Raw genomic sequence first — 8,628 nt, 5'->3', positions numbered from 1 at the left:
GATTAGGTACACTGCCTATAAGTGTTGTAGCAAGGTTTAAGTATATCCATTCTATAAATAAATAAATATCTTGTGTAAAATTGTATCGTATTTAATAGTTTTTCCTAGTAAAATATAAACTATTTCGTATACACCTCGCATAACATCAAGTATTATTTGATAATGCTAAAAACGAACATATATTTCATAGCATTATTCCTTAAGAAAGACAAGCTTTTAGTTGCAATTATTCTATTTACAAGTGATATTCGTTTAAATAATAAAAGGTGAAGACAAAAGACAGATTCGACGAATTGAAGACGCAAACGACCAAAAAGCTCAAAAGTACAAAAGACAATCAAAGAGGTTCCAATTATTGATAAGAAACGTCTCGAAATTACAAGAGTACAAGATTCAAAACGCAAAGTACAAAATATAAAATTGTACGCAAGGACGTTCGAAAATCCGGAACCGGGACCGGAGTCAACTCTCAACGCTCGACGCAATGGACTAAAAATTACAAGTCAACTATGCACATAAATATAATATAATATTTAAATAATTCTTAAAATTATTTAATATATTATATTATTTATAAAACGTCGGCACAAGGAAACAAGCAACATGTGAGCTCTCCCAGCTGGCCATGCGATCGCATGGCCAGGAAGAAGGAAGTCCATGCGATCGCATGGCATGAAAAGTCAGGCCACACCTCCTATAAAAATCGAGCTTTGGTGAACCAAAAATAGATCCATCTTTCTCTCTTCTCTCATATATACGTAAAATATATATAATTTATATTTTAATTTTAATTTTAATTATAATTCTAATAATAAGGGTATGTTAGCGAATGTTGTAAGGGTGTAAGTCGAAATTCTGTCCGTGTAACGCTACGCTATTTTTAATCATTGTAAGTTATGTTCAAACTTTTTATATTAATGTCTCGTAGCTAAGTTATTATTATGCTTATTTAAAACGAAGTAATCATGATGTTGGGCTAATTACTAAAATTGGGTAATTGGGCTTTGTACCATAATTGGGGTTTGGACAAAAGAACGACACTTGTGGAAATTAGACTATGGGCTATTAATGGGCTTTATATTTGTTTAACTAAATGATAGTTTGTTAATATTAATATAAAGATTTACAATTGGGCGTCCCTAAAAATTACCATATACACTCGATCGGACACGATGGGCGGGATATTTATATGTACGAATAATCGTTCATTTAACCGGACACGGGAATGGATTAATAGCCACTAGAATAATTAAAACAGGGGTGAAATTACATTCAAGGGTAATTGGTGTAATTGTTAACAAAGTAGTAAAACCTTGGTTTACACGCAGTCGATAACCTGGTGTATTCATTAAACAAAGTATTAAAACCTTGTTACAATTCGAATCCCCAATTAGTTGGAATATTTAACTTCGGGTATAAGGATAATTTGACGAGGACACTCGCACCTTATATTTATGACTGATGGACTGTTATGGACAAAAACCAGACGGACATATTAAATAATCCAGGACAAAGGACAATTAACCCATGGGCATAAAACTAAAATAAACACGTCAAACATCATGATTACGGAAGTTTAAATAAGCATAATTCTTTTATTTCATATTTAATTTCCTTTATTTTATATTTAATTGCACTTCTAATTATCGCACTTTTATTTATTGTTATTTAATCGCACTTTTAATTATCGTACTTTTTAATTATCGCAATTTTATTTTATCGCACTTTTATTGCAATTTCATTATCGTTATTTACTTTACGCTTTAATTTAAAGTCTTTTATTTATTTAATAGTTTACATTAGGTTTTAACTGCGACTAAAGTTTTAAAATCGACAAACCGGTCATTAAACGGTAAAAACCCCCCTTTATAATAATAATATTACTTATATATATGTTTGTATTTTTATAAAAGTAACTAATATAGCGTTGAGCTTTGTTTAAAAAAAAAAAAATTCCCTGTGGAACGAACCGGACTTACTAAAAACTACACTACTGTACGATTAGGTACACTGCCTATAAGTGTTGTAGCAAGGTTTAAGTATATCCATTCTATAAATAAATAAATATCTTGTGTAAAATTGTATCGTATTTAATAGTTTTTCCTAGTAAAATATAAACTATTTCGTATACACCTCGCATAACATCAAGTATTTTTGGCGCCGCTGCCGGGGAACGCCGAAGCGAAACGCCACACACATAAAAAAAAAAAAAAAAAAAATTAAATTAATTCGGCCTGTACTGTAGCAGCCCACTCTATGGCCCGAAACCCTAGCCCATGCGATCGCATGGCTGGGCAACTGAGGACTCATGCGATCGCATGAGCCCATCTGACACGCCAGATTTGACTTCCTGCTGCAATAATTACGAAATTATTATTATTATTATATAATTAAAACCCTAATTAGGGTATTATTTTTTTATTATTAGTTTAGTTTTTATTATTATTAATTTGTTATATTTAGTTTTATTTTAGTTTTCATTAAATTATAAAATTAATAGTTTTATAAAATAAATAATATACAAATAATATTTTTATAAAAATTGTACTTTTTACAACTTTTTATATATTTTTATATTTTGTCCCTTTTTAATCGTTTTAGCGTAACTTTTGTATTTTAAGCTCATATTTAGTTTTAATTCATAGTTTTTGCCATAATTATTTTTACTTCTAGATTTTTAGGCTTTGCCGTAGAATTCCTTAAGTGCTTTTTCTTTAGACTAAGATTTAGGTACTTTAGAATTGTGCGACGCCTTTTTAAGTTTTAGTTTCTTTTATTTGGGATTTAGTTTTTCTTGTAAGCTTTAATATTTTTAGACGACCTTTTACTATGTATCAATTATCATTCCAATTAGTAATCTCAATTTGCGATTATAATTTTAAGTTAGTTGTAGTAATAAGGTTAGGTTAGTAAAGTATTTTTAAGTTTTATAAGTTTCTTTTATTTTTTCGTCACCTTTTATTTTTCAACCATTTTTCTTTTTCGACCTTTTTCGACGAACTCTTTTTCTTTCTTATTTCTCGCTATTCTAGTTTTAGGACATAAATTTTTATACTACTTCTTATCTAAATTTCTTAAAATTACGAAAATTTATTTTAAGTGGTTAAATTAATAGACATCAAAATTTTCTGGTTCGTAGTAATAGTTGGATTTGTACGTGGACCGGGTTATTGGAGCCAAACAGTCCTCAATTATATTGAGACCAAACGAATCCTGCCCCTCTGCTACATCTTTTGGCTATTCGAAACGTGGGCAAAATCAGAAAAGTCTATTGATTGGATAACTTATTATAATTTTTCTTTCCTTTTTAAAACTAATAGGATATTCAGTGAATGCACCGAGCAAGACGTTCACCACCTTTTGTACGTTCACCACCTGTAACTAGATCAAGACATTTAGCAAATATAACCGCCGTTGATTTTTCTTTAGAATCGTCATCCAGTAGACCAAGTACTTCAGTTCAAATTTCCGATAATCCATTTTTTGAACCCGACCTCACAATTGAGAATCCGGAGAATATTCAGGAACGGTTCGTAGATCCTGAACCATTAAACTTTCCTCCGGAACCACCAATCATTCAAACAGAGATTGTTGAGGAACGAACCATTAAATCAGAATCATCTAGTGATACCGATTCAACAAATTCAATTATGGAAAATCTGGAACCTTTAAGTATGGAAGACCGAATGAGAGCTAAACGCACTGGCCAAGGTCACGCAATTACTCATCCAGACATTAATGCGCCAGATTATGAAATCAAAGGACAAATTCTACACATGGTGACTAATCAATGTCAATTTAGTGGTGCGCCGAAGGAAGATCCAAATGAACATCTACGTACCTTTAATAGGATCTGCACACTATTTAAAATCCGAGAAGTGGAGGATGAACAGATATATCTCATGTTATTTCCCTGGACTTTAAAGGGAGAAGCCAAAGATTGGTTGGAATCGTTACCTGAAGGGGCGATCGATACATGGGACGTTTTAGTTGACAAATTTCTTAAACAATTCTTTCCTGCATCTAAAGCCGTAAGACTTCAAGCAGAAATTGTTACGTTTACACAGAAACCAAATGAAACTCTATATGAGGCATGGACAAGATATGGAAAATTGTTAAGAGGATGTCCGCAACATGGTTTAGACACCTGTCAAATAGTACAAATATTCTACCAAGGATGCGACATCACTACAAGGAAAGACATAGATATAGCAGCTGGTGGTTCTATTATGAAGAAAACCGAAACTGATACTTACAAAATTGTTGATAACACTGCTTCCCACTCACATGAGTGGCACCAAGAAAAAGATATCATTAGATCATCTAAAGCAGCTAGAGCCGATTCTAGCCATGACTTAGATTCCATTTCCGCAAAGATAGATGCTGTGGAGAGACGAATGGAAAAGATGACTAAAGATATTCACTCAATACGAATTAGTTGTGAGCAGTGTGGAGGACCACATTTGACAAAAGATTGTCTCAGTATTGAATTAACAATGGAACAAAGAGAGAATATTTCATACATAAACCAAAGGCCTGGAAATAATTATCAGAATAATTATCAACCGCCAAGACCGATTTACAATCAAAACCAGAATTATAACAGAAATATTCCATACAACAACCAACAAGGTCCTAGCAATCAACAAGTATCCAATAATACTTACAACCAGCAAAGACCGAATTTTCAAAACAAACCACCACAACAAACCGATGATAAAAAGCCGAATTTAGAAGATATGATGACGAAGCTAGTTGAAACTCAAACGCAGTTTTTCACATCTCAGAAACAAACCAATGAACAAAATGCTCAAGCATTTAGAAATCAACAAGCTTCTATTCAAAATCTGGAACAAGAAGTAAGTAACCTAGCAAGATTAATAGGTGAAAGAAAACCGGGAAGTCTACCTAGTGATACAAATGCTAACCCCCGGAATGAAACAGCTAAAGCCATTACCACAAGAAGTGGTACAACACTTAAACCACCTGAAATACCTGTAACTTCTGATGAAACTATTCCTACTCCACAAGAACCACAACCTGATCAAGATAAGGAAAAAGAACCGGTAGTTGAAAAAGTTAATGAAGATAACACATTTAAGGATAAACCTTATGTTAAACCATACCAACCACCACTTCCTTACCCGAGTAAAATGAAGAAAGAAAAACTTGAAGCCGAGCAATCCAAATTCTTGGATATGTTTAAACAGATAAATGTAAATCTTCCTTTCATTGATGTGATTTCAGGAATGCCAAGATATGCTAAATTCTTGAAAGATCTAATTTCAAATAGAAAGAAAATGGAAGAACTCTCGGCTGTTACTATGAATGCTAATTGTTCAGCAGTACTGTTGAATAAGATACCAGAAAAACTATCTGATCCAGGAAGTTTCACAATTCCATGTTTTCTGGGTAGTCTTAGTTCAATAGAAGCATTGGCAGACTTAGGTGCTAGTATAAATCTAATGCCGTATTCACTATACACTAAACTAGACCTTGGAGAATTGAAACCAACAAGAATAAGCATACAACTAGCCGATAGATCGATAAATTATCCTAGAGGGATAATGGAGAACATGCTAGTTAAAGTTGGTACTTTAGTATTTCCAGTAGATTTTGTTGTTTTAGACATGGAAGAAGATTCTCAAGTTCCTCTCATATTAGGAAGACCATTCTTAAACACGGCTAAAGCAATGATAGACGTGTTCGGTAAGAAACTGACCCTAAGTATAGAGGATGAGAGTGTTACCTTTTCAGTTGATAGAGCAATGCAACAACCACAATCTGCAGATGATACATGTTATTATATTCAAACTATAGATGCACATGCAGAATTATTAGAAGAATTTCCAGAATTACAAGGAACAGGAGAATGTTCTTTAGGAGAAGGTAATGAACCAATTGATGAAGCTGAAATGTTAGCTACACTTATAGCTAATGGATATGAACCAACAACAGAAGAAATTCAAATGCTAAAAGAAGAAGACAGATATCGATATAAATCATCGATAGAAGAACCTCCGAAATTAGAGTTAAAGCCACTTCCAAACCATTTGGAATACGCTTATTTACATGGTGAATCTGAATTACCTGTAATAATATCGTCTTCTCTTACTGAAAATGAGAAATCACAACTCATTTCTGTGTTGAAAGCTCATAAACCAGCCATTGCATGGAAGATTCATGATATTAAAGGAATAAGTCCTTCGTATTGCACACATAAAATCCTTATGGAAGAAGGTCATAAAACGTATGTGCAACGCCAACGAAGACTAAATCCTAATATGCAAGATGTAGTTAAGAAAGAGATTATTAAACTGCTAGATGCAGGTTTAATTTATCCAATCTCTGATAGTCTATGGGTAAGCCCAGTTCAATGCGTGCCTAAGAAGGGTGGCATGACTGTCATTACAAATGAAAAAAATGAGCTTATTCCTACTAGGACTGTAACAGGATGGCGTGTGTGTATTGATTATAGAAAATTAAATGACGCCACCAGAAAAGATCACTTTCCCTTACCTTTCATAGATCAAATGTTGGAAAGATTAGCCGGAAATAGTTACTATTGTTTTCTAGATGGATTTTCCGGATATTTTCAAATTCCAATAGCACCCGAAGACCAAGAGAAAACCACATTCACGTGCCCTTATGGTACTTTTGCTTACAAACGCATGCCATTTGGACTTTGTAACGCCCCTGCAACCTTTCAAAGGTGTATGATGGCGATTTTTCACGACATGATAGAAGAATGCATGGAAGTTTTCATGGATGACTTTTCAGTCTTCGGTGATACATTTAAATCATGTCTAGTTAATCTGGAACGAATGCTAATTAGATGCGAACAATCAAATCTAGTACTTAATTGGGAGAAATGCCATTTCATGGTTAAAGAAGGCATCGTTCTTGGACATAAAATTTCAAAAGAAGGAATTGAAGTGGATAGAGCTAAAGTAGATGTAATTGCTAAACTTCCACATCCCACCAATGTTAGAGGAGTTAGGAGTTTTCTAGGGCATGCCGGTTTTTACCGACGTTTCATAAAAGATTTTTCTAAAATTGCCACTCCTATGAATAAACTCCTAGAAAAGGATGCGCCATTCATCTTTTCAGATGAGTGTATCAAATCTTTTAATATTCTTAAAGAGAAACTCACTAATGCTCCGATAATGATAACGCCAAATTGGAATCTACCATTTGAACTAATGTGCGATGCAAGTGATTTTGCAATGGGAGCTGTTTTAGGACAAAGGATTGAAAAACGATTTCAACCTATATATTATGCTAGTAAGACATTACAAGGAGCACAAACGAACTATACAACTACTGAAAAAGAACTCCTTGCTATTGTCTTTGCTTTTGACAAATTTCGATCATATCTCGTTCTAGCAAAAACGGTGGTCTATACCGACCATTCTGCTCTTAGATACTTATTTTCAAAACAAGATGCTAAACCACGATTAATTCGTTGGATCTTACTATTACAAGAGTTTGATATTGAAATTCGAGATAAAAGAGGAGCAGAAAATCTCACCGCTGATCATCTTTCTCGTCTTGAAAATCCCGAATTAGAAGTTCTAAATGAATCGGCCATACAAGACAACTTTCCTGATGAATATCTATTGAAGATAGATTATAAAGAAATCCCATGGTTTGCAGACTATGCAAACTACTTAGTTTGTGGATTCCTTGAAAAAGGATTATCGTACCAAAAACGAAAGAAATTCTTCAGTGATATAAAACACTATTTCTGGGAAGATCCACATTTGTTTAAAAGTTGTCCAGATGGAATAATACGCCGATGTGTATTTGGAGATGAAGCTAGTAAAATTTTAAACCATTGTCACACAGGACCAACAGGGGGGCATTATGGGCCTCAACTAACAGCAAGAAAAGTTTATGATGCTGGATTCTATTGGCCTACAATTTACAAAGACGTACACTTTCTTTGCAAATCCTGTGATGCTTGTCAAAGGGCCGGAAAAATAAGTCAACGTGATGAAATGCCACAAAATGTCATTCAAGTATGTGAAGTATTTGACATTTGGGGTATTGACTTTATGGGTCCATTTCCAAAATCTAATAATAATCTATATATACTCGTAGTCATTGATTATGTATCTAAATGGGCGGAAGCACAAGCTCTCCCAACTAACGATGCACGAGTTGTAGTCAACTTTTTAAAACGTCTTTTTGCAAGGTTTGGAACACCGAAAGCTTTGATAAGTGATCGGGGTACTCATTTCTGTAATAATCAACTTGAGAAAGTTCTTAAAAGATATGGAGTAACTCATAAAATCTCCACCGCATATCATCCACAAACAAGTGGACAAGTTGAAAATACCAACCGAGCTTTAAAACGTATTCTAGACAAAACCGTAGGATCAAATCCGAAGGAATGGTCCATTAAATTGGAGGATGCACTCTGGGCTTTTAGAACAGCCTACAAAACTCCAATTGGAACCACACCTTTTAGACTTGTTTATGGAAAAGCATGTCATCTTCCAGTAGAAATTGAACACAAAGCATTTTGGGCTTTGAAGACATGTAATCTTGATTTACATGAAGCCGGACGTCTACGATTAAGTCAACTAAACGAATTAGAAGAATTAAGACATGAAGCATACGAAA

The sequence above is a fragment of the Rutidosis leptorrhynchoides genome, chromosome 5 (assembly GCF_046630445.1).
Source record: "Rutidosis leptorrhynchoides isolate AG116_Rl617_1_P2 chromosome 5, CSIRO_AGI_Rlap_v1, whole genome shotgun sequence".
Lineage (NCBI taxonomy): Eukaryota > Viridiplantae > Streptophyta > Magnoliopsida > Asterales > Asteraceae > Rutidosis > Rutidosis leptorrhynchoides.
The sequence above is the reverse complement of the archived record's forward strand: the minus strand, read 5'-3'. Positions refer to the sequence as shown.